Source organism: Condylostylus longicornis, unplaced genomic scaffold (genome assembly GCF_029603195.1).
Source record: "Condylostylus longicornis isolate FDR11 unplaced genomic scaffold, ASM2960319v2 ptg000081l, whole genome shotgun sequence".
NCBI lineage: Eukaryota > Metazoa > Arthropoda > Insecta > Diptera > Dolichopodidae > Condylostylus > Condylostylus longicornis.
The window spans coordinates 4,393,651-4,418,514 of record NW_026578049.1 but is presented as its reverse complement, the minus strand read 5'-3'; the positions used below and the strand labels follow the sequence as shown (position 1 = coordinate 4,418,514).

Here is a 24,864-nt window from a genome sequence, read left to right as displayed (position 1 = left end):
GAGAAGAAACAAATGAAATTTTAATATTTTAAAAATAAAACAAAAAAAAAAATCATTCGCAGAGTACAAATTTCGAAAATTTTCTTAATTATTTTTTTTCATTTCGAACAAAAGAACATACAAAATATACAAAATTTTAAATAACATTTAACAATACAATTACAAAATATCACAATAAATTTTAAAATTAAAAATTTTTGCAAAATTAAAAATTACAATTAAAACTCAAAGTAACAGGTAATGTCCTCAATTCAGAAAATAAAAACTATTACAAAAAATTTTAAAAATTTCCAAAACTTTAAATTTTATTTGAGTCAATAAATTTTTAAAGAAATTCAAACACAATATTAATATTAAAATTTCAAAAATAACTTAGTTCACTATTGAAGAAAAAAGACAGGAAGAAAATTTAAAAAAAATTTTTCAATTTTTTCAAAATTTTTTTAAAATATTTCGAAAAAATACAAAAAAAAAAAATTTTTTTTTACAATAAAACAAACGAAAATAATTGATAAAAATCATGTTGCTGATTAAAATGAAGAAGATGACGACGATAATGAAAATTCAATTAATAATCAACATGCTGATAAATTAAATCTGGCGGATTTTTAAATCCCTAATAATTTTACAAAAAAAAAAATTAAGAAAAAAAAAAATTTAAAAATAAAAACAGAACGGAATCATTTGGGTCTCCTTTTCAAAAAAAACAAAAACTAAGAACGAAGCAAAAATTTAATCGTGGAGCAGGGAAGAAATCTTTATTTTTTTCAATTGAAAGATTTTATTAAAAGTAAGTAAATTTTGTAATTTTTGTTCTTTTCTGAATTTAAATTATTTTTTTTTTACATAACTAAGAGGAACATAAGGAAGACTCTTCCTCTTTTTTACATAAGGAAGTGTCTCAAAAGAAATAATCTCATATGAACTCTTAAATATTGCTTTGAAATGCAAGAAATTTAAAAAAAATGCTCAAATTTACTTATATGTGTAATAAATATAAGAAAGAGGCATTAGAATTAGGAAATGTTTTTGAAAAAAAAGGATCAAATTTATGATATTAAAATATTAAATCTTTGGAATTGCACTTACGACTTATTCTTTGACATACAGTCACTTTCAATACATACTCAAATATTTCTTTTAATCGAAGATTTTTTTATTCACCTTACATTTCAAATATTGGGTTATATTTCTTATACATATATTTGAAGTTTCATCTTTTCGAATAATAAATAAATGAAATTTTAATTTAATCAAACAATTAATTTAAACAAGAATGAACAAACATTTCAACTAGGCTATAGAATGGAACTGAATTTTTACCAAAAAATACTTTTAAGAATTTTTTGTTATAATTCGTGAGTAATTAATTATGTAGCTTAATGCAGATAATTAAATTATTAAAAATTGAAATCAAAATAATTTCATTCCAAATTTCCTGAAATGCACAACATATTTTTGTGTAAATGTTTTTATCCCAAAACATAAATTAACTGAATTTTATTTTAAAATGATTTTTCAGTTTTCTTTTTAAATATAAATTAACAATTAGAATATATTTCAGTAGCAATTCAGAGAAATTTTTATTTTAATCATATGGTTTCGATTAAAATCGTAGTAGTACTTGAATTAATATTAAATTATGTATTATTAAAAGTTCATAGGCTTTGATAAAATTTCAATATCCGTCGGTTTTTCATTACAAAATTTTTATTAATAAATTCTAAAATTTGTTAGAATTTTTTTGAAATTTTATTAGATTTGATATATATATAGTTTTGATTGAGTATTTTTCTTTTTCAACGATTTCCAATTTTCCATCCATACATAGCATAGATTTTTTAAGATTTATGTTATTATGAATTTAAATTAGAATTAAAATATTAAATAATTAATATAAAACATTGTTTTTGATAATGGCTAAAAATTGTTAACTATGCTAAAATAAATTTCCAATCTTGAAAATTTTTTTCGCTTTTACATCCAATACTCATTTATTTTTAAATTAGTAACTTTAGTAAAAATTGCATATATTTTGGGGTTCACAAAAAAAAAATTTTCTTAAATATTTTAAAAATATTTTAATGCAAGATTAAACTATAATCAAAATTTAAAAAGTTATAATACCTTTTCACTCAGTTTAAGTATCAGTTTCTTGTATGTAACAATTTAAGACTAACTATAGTTATTACAATAGATCCTTATACGTGGTCGCGGTGCACTGTTGCCCCTTGTTGTACAAATCTACAATCTACAATAGTTATTACATTAAAAAATTCAATTTCATTAGCCTTGCTTTTTTTCAAATGGTTTTTCAATTTAATTAGTAAATTTTCTTTTCTAAAAATTATTAACATTTTTCAATAATCAAATTCCTCTCTTATTATTATTCAAACACGTATTCAATAGTCAATATCTATTTGAACAAATATGTAAATAACTAAAAATTATAGTGAATTCGCAAATTCTCTATTTTTATGCTACAAATTTTAAAGGAGATGTCTAATAATACGAGTACTATGAATACTTAGCCTTTTCAACCTATGACATTTTATTGGTAATAAATTTCATGCAGTAAATAAAAAATTGGTTTTCACTAATCAATAAAATAAATAATTCAATTGTATTTTTTATGTAAAAATTCTTTAAAATTTTTATGAAATTGAAAAGCCGCCGGTAAATGAACAAATTTTCATTTAAATCTTTAAAATTGTTGAAGTTAAGTGTAAAATCAGCTTGTATAAGAAAAGTAAATAATATGTGCGGAATAAAATCTAGCATAACACCCTAGCATTTTTCAAAAAATTAACTTACATCTTAAATTTTCTTTTATTTGTTCTTTGAATTCAATTAAAATAGACTCTTTAAAAGAATTGTAATTTTACATTTCCATACTTTTAGTCGAATTTCGAAAATAAACATTTAAAATTTATTTCAAATAAATTTTAATGCAAATTATTCTTATGATTTAAGTTTACTCTGCTGATATGAGATTAACTTTTAATATTAATATGCAATATTAAATATTTATTTAAAATTTCATGAATTATTTAAAGCGTTTTTGAGTAATTCAAAATTGAATTAATTAAAAAAATATATTAGAAAAATTTGATGTCATTGAAATATGAAAAAATATATTAAAAGCTTATAGAATATTTTTCTAATTTACCACACTTTTCATTATTTCGAAATTTATTTGTACAAGCTATAAAGAATTAAACCCATAAAATTCTAAAATGACGTTTTGAACCTATTTTTTGGGTTAATTAAAAATTTCTTGCAAGCATTGTAGATTATAGATTTTATTGAAGACAAGACAACAATATACCCACCATTAGGTCAACTTATTGTGCCCCCCACTAAGTACAGATTCTTACATGCATACACTTTATATGCATAATGCATAAATGGTTGAAAATTTCCCTATAATAAATTAAGCTGTTTATAAAAAAAGAAATAAAATATAGAATTTTATAAGAATGTAATTCTAAATTGTGGTTATAGTTAGCATATTAAAACGTTCTATTTATTTATAAAATAAATTTGTATGAAGTGAATAAATAATTAAAAAAAAATTTTTAATAAATACACAATAAATTAAATTTCAAATGAATTCAATTTAAAATAAATTTTATTTAGAACCACTTTTGTTCATATATAAAAATTTAACCTCATTTATACGTGCCAGAGTAAATTTATTAGTACTTAATAATCATAGATATTAAAGTAGAATTAGATTTTGAATAAAAAATTAATAGAAATTACCAATGTAAGTTTTGCGTATTCTTAAAACACTAGTAATTAAAAATTTGTATTAGCATTCAGTTAATAGTATGTAGTGTAACGATTAGTATTTTGTTCGTAGATATTAAATGAAATTTGTATAATTTTTTCATTGCTTTTCGGGAGCTATTCAAGAAATTTTTTAAAAAGCAAAATTTCTAATACAAATATATATATTATTAATAATAACAAAATTTTTTTTTGTGAAATTCTTAAAAAATTTTAGAAATTAAAATAAAAATTGTCTCCTTAAATTGGTGTCCTTATATAATACAATTTAGTTAATTGAGTAGAAATCAAAGAAAAGAACCATGTAAATTTAAAATTATCACTTCTATAACAATATAATTAATAAAAATAGTTACGTTAGAGGATGTTACATGTCCCGTCTTTATTTATAAACTTTAGAATAACAATAATTTTAAAGATTAAAGCAATTGTTTAAAATTTAATAAAAATTTAAATTTTTCATAATCAGCCAGGAAATTATTGTCCAATATGAAAATTTAAACTAAACAGAATGAAAATATTAAATTCGGAAATTTTTTATTTTGAATTAACAGCAATATGTTAAAAAGTTGGTACTCTTGAAATATCAATTTACTTTTGGATATCCTTGTATGCAATTTTAATGAAAGAAGTTCTTTGTCAATTCACAATTAGAAATCTGAAAAAATTATGAACTTACCACCTTTCTAACATTTTTGAAAGCTGACTGTAATATATCTACCTTTCATATTAAATTAATGATATTAAGATTTTGCATTTCAATATTATTTTTTTAATTTTTACACCAATATTCATTAAAAAATCTCTAAGTTTCTAATAATAAATTTTATTAATTTTATTTTAGACTTCCCCCATACCTAATTAAAACTCAAATTTTGCATTTCCTTAATAGTGCATTACTATCGCTTGTTCTTCTAATAAGAACTTATTATTTTCATTCAAAACAATTTTTTATATTATTTCAATCGTTCCTACAACATCCAATATATTACTTTGTAATTCTTTAAAGAAACACCAAAACAGGATATTAGAATATTATTCTAATCCTTTTTTATTATGATCGTCAAATTGGAAATATTTTTCTAGAAATTGTATAGACATAAAACTCTAACCCATAACCTATCCAGACAATTTCTACCTGCCCGACAAAATAAATAAATTTAAACTCAAAAATATTGTTTCCTTATTCACTATATATGAAATTTTAATCATTCATGTGTGTGCATGTCCCAAAACTTACCCAAAAATTTTTGTGTACAAAATTCATAACCCAAAATAAAACAACATAGAATTTTACCATAAATTTTTAAGGTAGACGATTCACTCTCACATGTAATGTCTATGATTTTCTAAGAATGTTACATAAAATTTGTGTACGTAACTAGATTTATAACCAACTCTTAAAATACCCATAATATATTATTAGAATTTCACTGATTATAAGCAAAAACCTGAAATTAAAATAAAAAAATATTTCTCAACCCTTAAATTACATTTCTATTTATTATTTTAAATCTCAAATTGAATTCTATGCCAAAAACAAAAAAAAAAAACAAATTCTCTACGGATAAAATATATAAGTGAGCATTTGGTTTTTTTGGATTTTTTTTTTTCAAAATTTTCGTCCTTTAGAAATTTTTGTGCATACACATTTTATTTGTGAACATGTTCCCCGAAATACACAATGCATTAATCAAATAGATGAGAAACAAATTTTTTATTATTTGCAAAATTTATAATAATAATTTCTAGTTTTATTTTTTATTATATAGAAAAAAAAAAATTCATTATCCTTTTAACCAGTTTTCACTTTGAATCTTAACTTGTATAAATATTTTAAAGATTATTTTCGTCTGTCATTTATTTTTGAAAAAAAAATTTTATTTACATACCAATTTTATTTTTTTTTTGGTGGTGTAAGACAGATAACAGGCACACAAGCCCTTACAGAAAGGGAGAGAGAGAGTGAAACACAAAGAATTGCACACAAAAATAAAAATGAACTATCAACTATTCAGAAACTAAGCATGTCTCTTAAATAATAGAAATATTTTTTGTTTTCTGTTATTTTTGTTTATTCCATGTCTGTATTATATTAGAAAATAAAAAAAAAAAGTCCTGTTTTACTTGCTCCTAGATAATATTAATACTCATGGAATATATTAAATTTTTGTTTTATTTCTTTTTTTGTTTCTACCAAAAGTCCACCAAAAAAATCTTTGACAAAACATTAACAAAAAAAAAATATTACAAAATATATGAAGAACCATAACTAAATAACCCCTAAATAAAACAGAGAAATAAATAGAAAAGGATTCCTGAATTCCTGAGATTTTTCAAAAAATTAAATGAGAAACAGAAAACAAAATCAGAACACAAAACGCGTTTTATGTGTGATGCTCATTTTGTGTGTCCTTTTTTCTCATTTTAAGTTTTCTTACTTTTTTTTTTCAATTTTTTTTTTTTTTGTGAGTTTTGAATTTTAATTTTGTTATGATTTTGGTTTTTCTTATTCTTATATTTGGAATTGTATTTCTTCATTTTATTATCCTTTTGAAAAAGGATTACACGTTATACTCTCTCAATACATTAATGTCTTATTTTTAATATGATAGCATAAATACAATATACAAATATTTTTATGTATGTCCTTATTTAATAATGTATGCATTGTAAAATTGTCTAAAAAAAAATGCAATTTTTAAATTATATTCGTTTTCTTCTTTTTACAAAATTTCGTACAAGAAGAACTGGAAGCAATAGAAGTAGAAATTCTTCTACTCATTCATTCCATTCATCTCGTTCTTATAAGGATGAAATTCGTATGTTTATTAAAAAAAAAAAAATAAACCAAAAAATTGTGCTTAAATGCACATTGTTTGTAGAAAAAAATGTTTTTTTTTTGATTTAATTCACCCGAAATAAAAGAACAAATCGGAGAAAAAAATTTTAAATTAAGAAAATAATAAAATTTCGCACTATTTTTCTTTTTTATTTTTGGTGTGTGAATAGAGGAACCGGTCATTTCAATCGTTTTTCATTTTATTTGATTTTAAACAAAAATCCTTAGAAATTATAATTATATTTTGTTTTTTTTTTTTTGAATACTATCACTTTTTCTCAGAGATATCAAAATATAATTAGGATTATGTGCAAATTTTATTCGTTTGTATTATGAATATTGTAAATGTTATGAATAAATATGGCACAATCTAAAATATTGAGAGAAAAATACAGGGATCTTGCTATGTAATTCGTTTCACGAAAATCGATTTCTTATTCGTATTCGTCAAAATAGTAATTTACTAATTTTCTATTTTTGGAAATACGAAAATTGTTTAATGAAAATCAAATTACATAGTAAGGCCTCAAGATAATAACAAAACTAAATTAAGCTATTCAAAAATTCAATTCATAAAGTTAAAACCTTGTATAGAGTGTCTACCATGTTTTAATATTAAAAACTGAAATTTAAAATATAAAATTCTGGAAAATAGCTGAAAAATAAATTATAAATGTTCCACTTATTGAAACAGCGAACGTTTTCAAAATTACTAGATGATAAAATAAAAGTATAATTAAAAAATTCTAATAGATTTAAAGTCACACATGGCATTTCGAGCAAATAGTTGAGCAATTATACGAAAATTTTAGTTAAGTCAAAGAGAGAGAGAGATGTTTATAAAAGCACAAGGAGAGTAAATTACGAAAGAGCATTTTATAATTATGAAATTGCATAAAATAAACAATTTCCCGTTTGGCCACGGGATTCGACAGTTTTGCCTTCTTGTCTGAAAAATTTTATAAACTCAGACATATACAAAAACTTATTTCCTTTGTATAATCTGAAAGAAAAAGAAAAATTAAAAAAAGGATTGAAAATAAAACAAAAAAAAATCATTCTTTTGTTTTAAAATCATTGACCCCTAAATTTTTAAAATTTATTATAAAGTCAACTACGAAACAAAAATATTTAATACAAGGGAATAAAAAAATTTATAATAATAACAACAACAATAAATAATAATAATTTTAAAAATGAAAATATTAACGAAAGGAATGAGCAGGATATATTAAGATTATGTGATTTTAGGTACAAATATACAAAGAAAGACTGCACTCAGAAGTTAAGATCATAAAAATTGTTAAATTTGATTCTAGTACCGCTTTTGTTAAAGCTAATAGTTTTGTTTAGTCACCGATCTGTTTGCTAATAATCAAAATTTTTAGATTCAATATGAAATAGTGAAATGAATTTTTTTTTATATATGCGAAAAATTTACGATACATTTACCTACCAGAAACGAATAGAGGTCAATATATAAATTATACTTTTTGGTTAACAATAAAATTGTGATTGTTCCGATGGCTTTATTTAACCACAGACTTTAATTAAAGAAAATATAAGCAATATAAGTATTCCTGAGTTCCATAATGTATTTCAAAAAATATATTAAGTATTCAAGCTAAATTCAGAAATTCATACCTATATAGGCTTAATCGGGTTAATGTAACCGTTTTTGATATTTATCACCATATTCCATGCAATAGCTGTCCACCGTGAATAATTTACAGAATTGCGATGATCCGCTCACAATTATATAAATTTCAGAAATGTTCTATGTTCCCCAATTTTTCTAAAAGCAGTTTTGTCTAATCACAAAGTCTTATATTAGAATCTCCCCGTTTTCTTCAAATAGAGAAATTACATAAAAAAAAATTTATAATTTTACTAATAATCTTTCATATATCACTATTTTTTTATATGGTTGACATTTCATGTATGCATATATACATACATTGTTATGAACACATAATCATGCAAATACATAATAACTGCATATATGCACACATATGTATATGCAAAAATATAATAAAATAAAAAATTTAATATTAATGATCGCGATTTTTGTATTTTGGTAATTTATGTTTCCAAAAAGAAAAAAAAATCGTTCTCTTTTTATTTATGTCGTTCGTTCCCCTTTCAAAATTTTTCCCTTTCTTCCTAATCACTTCATACTTTGACACTATACTCAACTTTATATTTTATATTTTCTCTCTACTTCATCACTTAAGTAGTTTGACATGATTTTACACATATTACCAATATACAAACATATATTATATATGTGCATTATGTACAAATAAATTTGCATTATTACAAAAAATTTATTTAACCCATTTTCAGCTATGACTACATTTCCATTGCCATTGCATCACAACACAAGTATGATAGTAATTATCGCATTAACTTAATAAATATTAATATTAAAGTTTTTATACCGGCGGCTTACATAGAGCACGTATACTTACTTTAAACACCACCATTACAAGCAAAGGAGTGAAGTGACCGTTAATATTAACCCGTTAAGTCCTAATATATCAGTGCAATGAATATTTTTAAGACACCAATGCTTTTCTCTTTAAATTTTCATAATTGAGAAAAGCAAAGAAAAAAAAATGAATATTTCAATAGCTTCGCTAAATTACAATCAAGTTTATTTAAATTTTGGATATTGCACCTGTGTTACACGCGGGATTTAAAGTTAGCATTTTATTGTACGGGCATGATTTTAAAAGAGCACGAATTTTTCAGAATTTGTTAATCAATGATACATTGGGATTTAACGTTATATTTTTTTTCATGCTCACCGATGACCATGAAACTCAACGTGTTACAGACTACATCTTAAACATCTACGTACTTATAATACTACCACGAATAATTCTTAGAGCAAATACAAACGGTTCGATTTGATTTTGTTTAATTCTTTACAAAAATTAACAGCAAAACTTTCGCTTTTAATCTTTAACTATTTATATTACCAACTCTTATTAGCATATTAGATCTTTTTCTTAAAAATTTTCTTGGCAAAAAGCTGCCCATATGACAATTTATATCTCCGTTTTTGAAATTATTTTTTCCAGTATAATTTATTATATTTACATTATGTTGCTATTGGAAGCGATGGGTCTTACATGGTTAATTTACTATGGGCTTAATCATTATTATGTCATCAATATATTTTTATAATTAACACGTCATTCATGTATAATTAATGCAATTGAAATATTTAGAAAAAAATATATAATAAGGATTTTTTTATATATGTATATTTTTTTTTAATAATAAACGAACACACTTGCACATACTCGTACGAACAATTTTAAAATACATAAAAAGTAAATGTTATCGAAATTTATTATTGAATAACTCATAAATAATCATTTCCATCAGCGTCATCATAATCATCATTTGCATATATGTATATCTGTGTAAGTACATGTATGTACAAATATAACAATCAAAACGCAGTTAATCACTGCTTGAATTTTGTTTTTTATTTTTTCAAATTTTTTATTGTTTTTCTATCATAAATTTTGCAATGAATTGTATAATCTTTTATAATATATTTTCATGAATGTGGTAGTATAAATTATTATACAAGGATAACGTCGTTGTAATGCACGTATGTATATGCATTCTATATACACAAATATTTACAAGAGTTTCAAAATTGAAAATTCAAGTTCTTCTACATAGTTATTATAGAAGTGAATTAGGAGGATTTTGCGAACTTCTTAATTTCTTTCCTCTCTGCTCTTATCGCTTTTGTTATTTTTTGCCATTTTTATTAAGTTTTTTGTGCTATTTTTATTTTTTTCTGTATTTTTTTCTTTTTATGCTTTAATTTTGAACAAATTTTTTTTTTTTTGGAAGTCGTGACTATTTTATATGCATTTATTAAAATTGAGAGAAAAGAATAAATAAATATAAAGAAAAAGAATAAAAAGAATAATAAAAGACAAAAATCAAGATTTGAATTTGAACATAGTTAAAAAAAAGAATAAAAAATAAAAAAAAAAGAAAGAAGGACGCTTAAGAAAGAAAAATTTCTTTTCAATCATTTTATAAAACATAAATAAGAAAAGTGTTGCCGTTATGTAATTGTAAAGACAATCTTAATTTAGAAAATGCAGGAAAATGTATTGTATAATTATGTATGTAAATGCATCTAAACCATTGCGTCAATTCAAATCGATTGCGTTAACTAAAAATTGCAATCAGTTTGTAAAAAAATTATAAACTGTTTGATTGCTTAATTGCATTTAATCAAATTCGAGTTCGAGTTCGAGTTTGAATATAAAACTGTGAAACACAAATAATCAAACATATAGTTGCAAAGCTAAAAATTTCATGTCTGCCTGAGGCCAAAAATTGTAATATAGAAAAACTTATAGTTGATGTTTCTAATCCAGACTATATTGTTCTTTCATTTCACGGCAATTCTAATTAGGTTCCCCAGCTGAATACACCAAACAAATTTGCACAAAAATTACAATTTGAAATTTATGCAGAAAACCAAAGTTTTATCTACTTTCTATAAAATCTTTCTATTATAACTTGTAAACCCAGTATAACCCCTATATATTTAAAAGAAATATTATTTTGAGCAACGGTAGCTCTTACTTTAATTGCCTTTATTTACATACAGTCAAATCAAATTATTAGATACTTTATGAAGTTTATAAGTTACGTATGTAATAAAGTTTACGGTTCTTCGAATTTGATTTAGTTTAAAGCTCAAATCATATTTTACTTCAGCAATACACCAGGGACATAAAAATATAATTTATGACGATGCAAATTTTATGAGTCGAAATATTGAAATTGTCAGATATTTATTTAGTAATAAAGCTTTCAAAGTTCTTGGCTCAATTTCATTTGAAATTTTGCTGCATGTACTTTAATTTTAACGTTATTATTAAATGCAATATTTTGGAAAAATTATAAAAAGAAACGACAGCATTTCAATTAACTATTTAAAACTTACTATTTATTTGCATATTAAGTAATAGAGATGGCGCTTGTGTGTATTTTAAATTCAAAAAGGGTTAATTATAAATGAGTTTTATTGTAATTATTGTCAATAATGCCAAAAAATATGAATATTTATGTATGATTGTATATATTATTATAGAAAAATAACAAAAAAAAAAAATAAAAAATAAATGTTTAGAGATACAATCAAAATGAAATTTATTTATATTTTTTTTTTATTATTATTGCTATTGTTATTATTTTATTTATAATTTGTTTTTTCTCCTTTATCTTAAATTTTAAATGCATAAGCGTGCAATACACACACACTCACACCCATCTATATTATTTGCATATAAAAATTTTATGGTTTTTTATTTTGTTTTTCTTATTCTTTTTAATTTTTATACAATATTCTTTCCCTTCTCTTTACTAATGCTTATACTAATTCGATAATTCTTAAAATGAAAAGACAACAAATAAAAAAGAAAAAATTTATGAAAAAGAAACTCAATTCTTGTTGAGTGCACATTTTGCCAATAATTCTTCTTTGTGTTTTTTTCTTTCTTATTTGTTTTTCTTCTTATACTTACAAACATACATATGCCCTTTACACATGTAAACGCATACATACTCAAATATCTACAATAAATTTTATTTTTTTTGTAATTTCATGCAAAAATTTTTGACAAACTTTCACACACAACATAATTTATACAAGTATGATTGTATGCGTTATACAAAATTTTGAAAATAATAATTTTTAATTTAATCGCAATAGCTATATATGCAATTTTTTTTTTTTTTTGTTATTTTATATATTTTGTTTTCTGTGCATTCATTTTTGACTCTCCTTCATCGCCTCTCTTCTATATTGTAGATTTTATTATTAATTTTCTTTATTTTGATAGCTTTATATTAATGTACATCTTACCCCTCTAAAATATTATGAGATTTTTCTTTTCTAAATATACGTACATAGATTGTAGAGTCTTCTTTGGTAATACAAATTACTGTTGGTTCAAACCCCCTTTTTTAAAGAGTACATAAAGTACAGAATTGCATAAACATTTTTACATTCTATACAGGCATATATGTACATACAGACATTTATAAATAGATGTACATTCTATACAGACATTTAGTTTTCTAAATATTATGTACATACAAAAGAAATTAATTATTGTACATAGGTTTTTAAAGTTTTTTTTTTCAATAAACGCGATAACTTTTCTCGCATATCACCTTCAGAACAATACCGTAATATTTTCAAATTTATAGTTTTGGGTCGAAATTCAGTCGAAAAGTTGGCTTCATTTTTTTTTTTGTTTTGACAAAATCGTGTTTTCATATAAGGAAAAATATTTGTTCATAATTCGGTATAACCAAAAAAAGCGTAGGCCAAAGGAAATAGCACTGCAATTTTACAATTATAAAATAGTATAAAATAATTAGATTTAGTTGAAGTGGGAAGTTGCAAACATTGCCGTATTATTTTAATTTTAATTTTTTTTTTTAATTTCTTTAAGTTTTATTCAAACCAAAATTTAATATGTGTAATTTAACAATATTGTAGCATGAAAGACAGCAAATTTAGAAAATTTAGAGAGTGCTCCCACAAAAAATCTGTAAGAAAAATAACGATTTTTAAGTTATTTCAACACAACTCATTTTTAATTGTATACTTAAAGGCTCAGTAAAGCATGCAATTTTTCTTATTTTTGCAATTCTTTAATTGATTATTTGTATTCCATAGTTTTATATTCAAGCGTGCACACATTCAATTGTATGATCGCATTCAATTAAGCAATCAAACAATTTGTAATATTTTACAAACTAATTAAAATTTTTAGTTAACTGTAATTGATTTAAATTGATGCAATAGTTTAGATGCTTAGATGTGCGCGCAACGGTTTTACAAGATTTTAAAATCAAGCAGTAATTGCAAAACTAAAAATTGCATGTCTGCCAGAGCCCTAAATTAAAAATTGAATCTTTTGACTTGTTAAGCTATTGTACTGAGGGTACAAAAATGTTTGATTGCCTAACAAACGCGTTATTGAAAACCCTTTTTTTTGTTGTTGTTTTAATAAAATTGAAGTTTGAATTTTAGTTTATTTGTTTTCGATTTTTTTGAATTTGAATAAAGTAAAACTCATTTCTAAGTAGCACTTTTAGCACTTTTTCTTTCTGATGTTTTTTTTTTTTTTGGTTCAAAACATTTTATTTTGCCTTTCGAATTTTCTAAAACGTTGCGTTTTATAAAACAAAAAAAAAAAAATAATTAAAAAACAAAAGAAATTTTTTTTTTGTTTTTAATATTTTTTTATAAAATAAAAAAATTTGCATTAATCAACAGAAAAGAAATTTATTTTCAAATACAAAAAAAAAAAAATTTAATAAAGTGTGCTTTAAAAATTATTGTTGAATTTTTCATATTTTTTAATTAAAGATCAAATAACAAGTAAAACGTTAATTTTTTTTTTAGAAATTTAATGTTTTATAATAATATTGTTATATGTGCTATAAAATATGAGCACAAGTTAGCTACACTTTTAATATTGCTTAGAGAAATTTTTCTTTGAAGTTTCGAAATATTTGGTGTCATATTTATTATTAAAATTCTAAAATATGCCAATTTTTATAAATGTTTTTTTTTTATTAGAATTTCGCTAGGTAAGTTTTTGTAATTTATTAGTTAGGGAAATGAATAGAGAAAAGAGAAAATTCGATTATAATACCAGAGTAGGTGGCAAAATTTTGCAGTTAGTTGAGTTGCTGGAGCTTATGCAGTATAGGATTATTATAAATATTAACCACTTTCAAATTTTTGTTCAATTTTCTTTAAAAATTAATTATTATTAAAGACTTATTTAATATCAGTTCGTTTCAGGAATAAAATTCTGAAAAATTTTTAAAAACAAAACTTTATTTCCTTTAACAATTTATAAATTGTCGCTTAGAACATTCATTTCCTCCAATGAGATTCAGGACAGGATTTATTCGAATTTTTAAACATTATGTACATTTTTTTCAACTTTTCATAAAATAATACAAGAACTGATTATAATTTCAATTTTTAGATTTACTTGACATCAATACGCTAAATAATTTTAGTCCCATTTTTTCTAGAAACTAAACTGAACATACAAAGATATCTATCCATTAAAAATTTGTAATTTATTTGAAACCGTTGCCTATTCTGATTCTCTAGAGAGTTTTGGCTTACCGGCATTTCACTTCATACCAAAACATTTTGTTCGAATTCTCTCAAATTCTTATTGACTCTTATTGTATAACTTATTATTGCTGTTTGATTATAAAATTCGGCAACTTTCAACAAAACAAAACAGAAATTTATCGCTTACTATTTATAAAATTATATAAAAAAGAAAATAATAAACTGCAAGTTTTTAACTATACGCGGTAACAATGTTATATATTACAAATGTCCACATAATAATATAGAAATTAAATATTTTTGAATCGCAATAATAAACACGGTAATAATAATAATAACTATAGTATACAATAACAAACAAAAAAAAGTTAAAAAAAAAATTTGAACATTATAGTAAGCAGGAAGCGGATATATAAGTATATACATATAAGTAGTTATATTTATTTTTGATTATGCGAGTTGTTATGCAGTTTCTATACAAAATTTCTATTTATAATTCGAAATTAAGAAATTTTATTGCATAATAAATGCATAATATTTTAATATAACACTTTTGAGATACAATTTCAAGTATATAGGTTTTATATTATTTAAAAGGTTTAATTTAATGTATAATTTTAAAATTCTTAACATTTACGTAACTTGCAACTATTATATTATGTGTAAGTTTAAAGGTTAAGCACCTACAAATTTTGTTACAAGTAAGTCAATTGCATAATACAGAAAAACCATTAATTCTATAATTGCAATGAATTTTAATAAACTAAATCTGTTGAATCAAATATATAATTATTTTCAAAAAAAAATTTTTGTTTGATTCAAATACTCGTAAAATTTCAAATATTCTATAATTTTCTGCAATTTTTGGTCAGTTTGTCCGGCAAGCTGTCTACAATTGCAATAGATGAGCTTCTTACTACAATCTAGGTTTAAAATATCAAGTTCCTTTCGTCATTTTAAAAATTTTATTATAAAAGTATTTTTAAAACTCAACATAATATCATTTATAGATATGTATTGCAAAATGTTTTGGATATAAAATTTAAGAACTCAAGTGCTTAAACATTTTCCATCCCTATAAAACAATATAAATTCTCAATATAAAGTATGACAAAATACTAATTTTAACTTACCACGTTCATTTTTTAAAATGAAATTAATAAATTCAATTAAAAATAGCTAATTTAATTGCAGAAAAATTTTAAGATAAACGTATAACAATAAAAAGAGAACTAGTCTACTAATTCTTCTTTTTTTGCTTTTTAAAAAATTAATCCCAAAAAAAAAAAAAAATACATATTATAATATCAATTCTATTTTCAATACTATAAAATTAAGTTTAATTTTAGAAAAATAGTAGAAAAATTAATGTTTGATCCAGTTAATCATAAGATATATTGTTATAAATTAAATGATTTGAATTCATATTACAAAATAAAGCTTACAATTTTTCTCAATTTCGATACAATTTTTCTCAATTTATCTCAGTAATCTGGTCTACGTAATTTTAAATAATATTTCTTGCTATAAGTAGATTTAAAATTCGTAGATTTTTCATAATCTGCACGAAATAAAAATTCAAACTACTAAAACAGTAATATAAATAAACATTACTAACAATATTCTTTTCGATCTTGCTTATGGCTCATAGTCCTTAATCTCTAAAAAAATATTTTACATATAAACAAGTTGATGTAAACTTCCATACAAATATTTTTGTTAAGAAAAAGATTTTACTGTGGTTTATAGACAATGAAAACAAAATAGATTTCTAAATTAAGAACAAAATAGAAATTCCAGACAAAAATTTCATAGAAATTCAAAAACATCACATTCAAACATGCTGCTGTTGAGGTATTTTATATGAGAGATTACGTATATCTACTTTTATGAGCAGTTGTTTACATTGCATTTATTCTAACAAACTCTGTTTCGGCAGCAACATCTATTTTTCTCGTTAAAAGGTCTCTTTATTAGAAATCTCTGTAATAAAATTAAAATGTCATTAATTTTGATTATTTGTCACTTAAGAATATTACGGTCTTTAAGCCTAAAAATTTCTAATATCGTTAAAGATCTGAGTATATGAAATGTGTTCTTGAGTTTCTTTCATATTTCACACCGAATTTCAAATGAATACAAACGAACAAGCAAATTAGTTATGTTGCACTCATTATAGATTCGAAAAAAATTTCAAATAAACCCATTTTCACATTATTAGCTTTTATTTTTTTAATTTTCCATCATTTTTTTTTTTATAAATTAAGCTAATTTGCAATTTGCCTTTTAATAGTTAAGTTTTTAATTTTTTTTTTCGTAATTCATTATCATTTTAGTGCTATAACAATTTAAATAATAATAATTAAAAATCCATTGAAATCGATTTTAACTATTTTTTTTTAATTCTAAATTAGAAAAATGTAAATGCAATTTGTATTGTATGTGAGAATGAAAAAAACAAGAATCAAATCAAATAATTAAAATTTGCTTACTTATTATACATATACATGGACAGAATTGAAAGGATATAATATTCGAAATAATATGAAAGAACTAGTGGCGCCATATTGACATATAAATTGATTATCGAATTGCAAAAACGATAAATATTATAATTCAAATTAATATAACAATTTACAGTCTAAATTATTATAATAAGAGGGACATAATCGGACGTCATTCAGTATTGAGACATAGGACCAAGTATATACCGAAATTTATAATAAAAGTTAATTATACAATTATTATTGATGTGGCAACAGTTTTATAAAATTTTATTTTCAAATATAGTTCTTATGAAATAGGTTCTTATTTATAACGCTCCAATAAAACTGTTCTTATTCGAAGTAAATTGTTTAGTAAAAAAATGTATTCTTTTAAAGAATTAAGAACAAAATTTGCTTTTTTAACATTAAAATGAAATTGAACAGATGAAAACTAACTGGTCTAGCCTAAGTAAATATGCAAGTACTTCGACCAGCACTCCAGTTTTTCTCATCTCTTGATTTACTCCTCTCATATTTCCGGTTGTCATTAAATTTATATTACAAATTAATTGACATTTTCTTTCTAAAAACAAAGTTCTTATAAAATAACAAAAATAAATTTATTATTTTCGTTACCCAATATTTTGGTGAAAGTATATAGTAATGTCCCCTAATACTTGAAATTACTGCCATAACTGTTCTTTTTCGAAAATTATATATATGTATAAATTATTTGAAATTTTACTATTTGAACTTATACATATAAGGGTGGCAAGCTATCTGGAAAGCAAAATTTGTGATTAAATTCACTTATAAGAAAAACTAGATACAAGAATTGAAAATGCTGCAATTATAAATAAAACCGATCATACATAATTTATACATAATTTTTAGTAAAGAATATTTCTAACACTAAATTACTTGTAAATACTAAAATAACATTTAACCCCAATTTATAATTAATACGTATTTCTAATATTCCTCAAAGATTCAATAATTCCAATACGCAAATATAACATAATCTTGGAAAAAAACTAAACATGATTAAAATCAAATATTTAGTTTAAAAAAAAAACTTTTGTTTCAAGAACAATAACATTTTAATCAAATATTTATTAAGTTTCATATTTAAAATATCAAATATAGAAATTTAATTTTAAAATAACTATTATATAAATAGAAATGATATTGTATAACTATTTTATCATCTTTTATATTTAAACAAATTGATTTTTAACAAAACCCATCCAGAACTAAACAGATATTTAGATATTTTATATTTTGTTTATATTAAGAAATTTGAAATTAAATATTTTCTTTTATACATACATATACGAGTACATACGAGTGTGATGTACTGTATAACATTATAGAGAAAAAGAAAGAAAGAAAATACGAAAAACTGAAGCAATTTTAAAAGTTTAAATTGCAATTATTATTTAAATTGTTCTAATATTTCAATTTTCACCTGAGTATACATACTAATAAAAATGATAAACTAACACTATAAAAAAATATGATTATGTATTCTAAGTACACTTACTACATACATAACACTATTATCTAATAAATTATAGCAATAATTGCTTAACAACTTAAAATAATTTTAGCAAACTATAAAAGTATTATGTGAATATGAACTATAGTGACTGTATATACAGAGTGTTTCAGTAATAAGAACTTTAATATGTACTATCGTCCAGCGCATTGTAAATATGGAAAAATTTTTTTTTTTGATCTAGATGTAAAATCTTAACAACTTTCGAGATTCGTTAAGAATTTTAGTTTTTTTAAATTTTAAGAAAGTTTAGTAATTGGAAAATTTTTTACCCCCTGTAATTTCGGAACCACAAGTAGTAAAAATATTAAAAAATTTCTTGTAAGATTATGGAAATAAAAAAATTTCATATGTTAAAATAAATAGAGCAAGTTCGTTTTTCCAATTATATTTCCCGGAAACTATAAGCAAAAATCTAAAAATTTAACGATTTTCAAAAAGACCAATTTTGTAGTCTAAAAAGCACTATTACCCTACTTCGAGTACTGTCCAGTATTGCAGACACCTTGTACATCTATGAATAACTATAAAAATTTATAACAATGTATACGGAATATACACGAAATTCACACGTCATAATTATAATAAAATATAATTATAAAAAAAAAAAATAGATTTTGATTAGATTAGAAAAAATAAAAAATTTGAATTAGAATTTCATCGTCATCATCACAAAAAATAATAAAAAATGTTATACGAGTACACATATACATATTGTTATATGAGTACTGTACGAAAATTTCAAGGTTAATAAAAATTTAGTAATAAGAACTTTCATATTCATATACCTATATGTTATATAGATAGTAAACTTACTTAAAATTTTATAATATTCACATTTATTTTAAAATTATCATTCTGGTTACTATGCTAAAAACTATTATGCATTGCTTTATTTTTTTATGCATTATGGAATATTTTTGATGTATTCAAAATTGGCTTTATTGTAGACTCTAGATTAGTCGTAGACTCTAGAGCATTAGCAGATTCGTAATTTTAATGATCAAAAACTTATAAAATTTTAATAGTTAATTTATTAAAAAATTTCAATAAAATTTTCTATTAAATTAAGAATTTATCTTTATAAATTCATATATAAATTCTATAACCCAATTCTTAACTCATATAGAACATGCTGATTTTGACAATTTTTGTGTTCCGTTTAAGAGTACAGGTATAGCATTCCAAAATACAATATTCCCGGTGGATGTTGCAAACTGCTTAGGCAAATATTCCTCTCTTACTGATTATACAAAAATTATACTCGAGTTTAAGACTTCCGCTGATCTTAAAACCTCCTTTGTGCGATGACCACGCTTGGCCTAGTTATAAATATCTTCTTAAATCTATCAAAATCATGAACCTCAATACTATAAATATTTGGATCTAATCCCTAAAAAGAACCCTAAATGATCTCAAAATATATCCACGAAGAAAAGTTGCTGAATTCAACTTTATCAGATCGAAAAATAAATTTTTTTGCTATAGCTTCCGAAGGAGAATTTTCTAAATGACTAAAATTTCGTGATGATCAATTTAATAATGTAAAAGTGCATAAACGAAATTAATATAAATTAATGTCAAATCTTCAATATTTAAAGATGAAGGCTACTGTTTTCTTTCCTATACAACAAGATCTCCATATTAATGTCCTATATTAATATGGAGATATCCTGTGTTTCTTTTACAAACTATTCTTACTTACTCTGAAGTTTTAAGATTTTATTATGAATAAAACCTTATTTAATTTAAACACAAGCAATATTACAATATGTTGTTAAAAAAATCTTAATTATTTTTTGATTTTCTCTTAAATTTTTATTTACAATATACTTAAAATAATTCTTAAATTTACCATTATTTTATTATAAATAATTTTATTTTTCAATTCCCTATAAATGTATAACATTTTTTTCTATGCTCACAAATTAAATTTTATATTCCAAATATTCCATTATAAACAACGTGTATATATACAGGGGATTTATAAATGAGTACATTAATATTATTCTTAATACATACAAAGGTGAAAATGTTTTCTATATATAATATATTCCTGCTAGTTATATTGTATATATGCACACATATACATCAAATAATTTATTAACTTGAATATTTCAACTTTAACTTTCTTTATGAACTATTTTTATATTACATGTCAATATATTGCAATATTGTAGTATAAACAAAGTTATAAAGCAAAAACTATTCAAGGAATCAGGAAAAAAAATCGAAAAACAAAAAAATATGAGTATATAAGAAGGTTTTATAATAGAAATTATAATCAATTTTCTATAAATTTATACTCGTATATGTGTATCATATAGGGAAAAACGAATTCTTAAATAGATCATAAAATTATTATTATTATATTACATTAATAAATATACATATTTACATATACATCAGTTATTAATAAAAATAATATGTAGGATGGCCTGTATATAGTATATAACATGTATATTAACTCCTATATATCCTTGATCAAATCCTTCTCTATCTCTATATCTAAAATCTATATAAGTTCTTATATATATATATCTAGATTTCAGAAACCTCCGCATTTTATATGATTCCTTTATTCTCTCTATAACTTTAATATGGAATTTATTTCTTAAAATAAAAACTCATGATTTTCTGATTATTATTTTTTTATTTTTTTTTTTTATTATATTATTTTATTTTTCTTTTTCAATCAATAATATTTCTTAATATTATTACTTTATTTTATATAGCAATAGTAGTAGTTTTTTTTTATATCCTGTGACTATTATAACATCCTTCTTTATTTTTTCTTTTATTTTCTTAAAGATAAATTTCTAATTTTTTTTTCTGCTGTTGCTTTTCTCTCTATTTTTTGTTTTTTTCTTTTTCTACTGTTCTTTTCTTTTACTAGCATTAGTTTGTATTTATTTAACTATATTTTCTTAATTTTTCTGAATTTCCTTTTAGTTTTTTTTTTTCATCTTACTTTATTATTATTTTTTTTTTTTCATTTTTTTTTTCTCTGACATTTTTCTCGTATATTTTCTTTTTCTTTCCTAATCAAAATCAATATTCTTCTAAGTCATTCACAATACATCTTTCTTTCGATTATATTTTTCTACAATATTAGAAAGAATTGAAAAAAAAAAAATAGAAAACTATAAATACTTGAAAATAAAAGAAAAAAAAAAAACAAATAGAGGAGGCAAAAAATAAATTTCTATTTATGGGTATAACGGTATAGTAATAAAATTACCTGACTATTAATATAAATGAATTAATATATTACATAGTGTTATACTAGTAATAGTAGTAATGGTAGTAGTTTTCTTGAATACCTCAATAATATTTACGAGCTTATTAAATGGGAGTTAAAGGCTAAACAAATATTGAAAACATTTTAATGATGTAGAAGCAGAAGACTCTCAGTAATACTTAATCGATTTAACTCGCCTATTTTTTAATAGAAAATCTTTATATCCCGAAAAAAAGATAATAACCGTATATCACGTTTAATGTGAAAACAAAAATTTCGATTTAAATGCAATTTTATACAGAATTCGGAATTGGAATCGGAATCGGAGTTGATTTTAAAATTATGAAAATAATAAAGTTATATGATCAAATTTACAAAATTTTGACAATACTATCGTAGCCCTAATCAAAAATATGAAGTATATAAATGTATTTCTAAAAAACTAATTTCAATTGATGGCTGATATTTCTCATTTAATTAACTCAATTTATTAGTGTTTTCTATGATTTTAACAATTATTTTCATAAATTAAATTATAATTTAAAAATTTCCAGTATTAAACTCTGTGAAATAGTACAGAGCGTACGCTAAATGGAGATACATGTTAAATATCTCTATCAAATTACTACATTACTTAGCTGGAGTTGTATAAGATTGCCAGCATACTCTAGAAGAAATCAAATTCAATTTTATATGTATATATACACATAATATACAAAAACTATTGATCCTTAAATGAATGACCATAAAATTATTAAGATTTTTCTCTTCTTAATAATAATATATGGACGATGTAGCCAAAAATACAATAAAAGAGAAAAAAAAGTAGATTTTATTTCAAAAGACACAACATTAAGTTTCTCTTCATTCTCTCCTTTTTTTCAGTTTTTCTTTTTTTATTATCGATGAAAAAGTTTAGAAAACTATATAAAAATAGTTTATTGGCAAGAAAGTAATAACTTTCCTATATGTAGAAGCGCATATACACACGCATACCCATACATGAAAAAAAAACATTTTTTTTTTTTTATTTATCGTCCTTCCAACTTTCTTGCATGGGAAAGTTTTCCTTCTTCTCTTCAATTTTTCTCTCTTTTTGTTTTATTTTTTCGCTGTTATTTTTTTTAATATTTTCTAGTTCTTTATATTGTTTTACAACATACAGGACATGTGTGTATATTTATGTTTGTATGTTTGTATGTCTAATTTTTATTTTATTATTTTATATACTATTTTATGTCATTTATTGTTATTTTGTTGTTTTCTTTTATTTTTTGTTATGAATTTTCTTTTCTTTTCTTGAAATCGTCTATTTCGATTTTTAGTTATTCTTAAAACATAAATAAAGTAAGGAAAACAAAAAATAGAAAATAAAAGGACATAATAGTATCCATAAATCGTAACGGTACATATATCCTTTGCGTTTTGTATATAATAAACTTAAAATAGGAATACATATATACATATATACAAATATGTGCTTTCACATAGGTTAATTTTCATTGTACGTTTTTTGTGAGTTTTCTTCAAAAAATAATTTTCATTTGAAAAACTAGAAGAAAAAAAAACATATAAATAAAACACTAAATGTAACTTTCTTTATAAATGCTATTGTGTTTAGCATGATGGTAGCATGCAAAAGAATGTAAAGTTAGTTGGTATGAAGAAAAAAGAATGGGATAAGAATGAAACGAAATGCGGGACAAGTAATCGAACGGAAAGGAGTGAGGAATAAAGAAAAGAGGTCCTTTTTATTTATTTTTCTTTCTTATTTATTTTCATTATTATATTTTTGCTTTTCTATTGTAAAATTTTTATTCTTAAAACATTTTTTTACAATTTTTTTTAAGAAAATATAAAACTAAAAAAATATTTAAAAATATGAGATTTATACGTAAAGTTAATCGTGTCAACTATATAACGTAGTGAATTTTAAATTATGACATTATTATACTCAAATGGTATTCCATGGGACGTGTTACTTTGAATATTGATGATTACACTTCTTGTGAACAAAGCTTGTCCTATAAATTATGTCAGATTTTAGTACTGCAGCCCTTAAAATATATAGGATCAAATCAAATTTAAAGTTAAATGAGATGTTCTTAAACCAATATCTCATTCACATCCAAGCTATACAAATACAAAGCTGATAAAATTGTATTATTTTGCAAAATGTTAGCTTACATTGAGATATCGCTGAGATGAACGCATGAACGGACTGATGATTATCTATACGACTATTTCAACTCTATATATGTCTGAAAATTAAAACGAAATTTCGCATTACTATGAGCGGAATTTCAAATTTATAATGTAGTTTATAGAGTAAATTCGAGTATAATGTAATATAGTAAATTCAATAAAAACTAGAGCAAGCAAAGTGAAAATATTCGCGATTGTTGTTTTATAAAGAGTTTAAATTATGTCAGGGTTCGGAATTGCATGCAAAAATATTTGGAATTGACATTGTATATAGTTTAAAATTTATTATTTACCAATTACTAATCTTTTGACTTAAGCTTTAATGTGGTATTGTCTCGATAAATCAGATTATTTTTCTTGTTATCAAAATTTTAAATCATTTAGTTCTATCATTATCCTAAAAAATATTTCAAAACTCCGAAACAAAATTAAAAACTATAATAAATTCGAAATCGGAGTTATTTAGTACTCACTCAATCAAAAAATTTTAATATTCTTACAGTATTTTCTTAAAATTTTGAAAAAATAATTCAAAATTCATTTAAAAGAAGTTATACTGTAAAATATTTTTAATTTTGC

At 22.5% G+C, this 24,864-nt stretch overlaps 1 protein-coding gene across 5 annotated transcripts in view; it reads left to right on the top strand.

The window, feature by feature from the left end:
* The first annotated feature begins 409 nt into the window (after window positions 1–409).
* Window positions 410–24,864, top strand: part of LOC129613111 (broad-complex core protein isoforms 1/2/3/4/5) — a 160,081-nt gene continuing 135,626 nt past the window's right edge. For all 5 annotated transcript variants that reach the window (XM_055527044.1, XM_055527043.1, XM_055527041.1 and 2 more), the window contains exon 1: window positions 410–790. The gene's annotated coding sequence lies outside the window, so the exon portion shown is untranslated. The remainder of the gene's footprint in view (window positions 791–24,864) is intronic.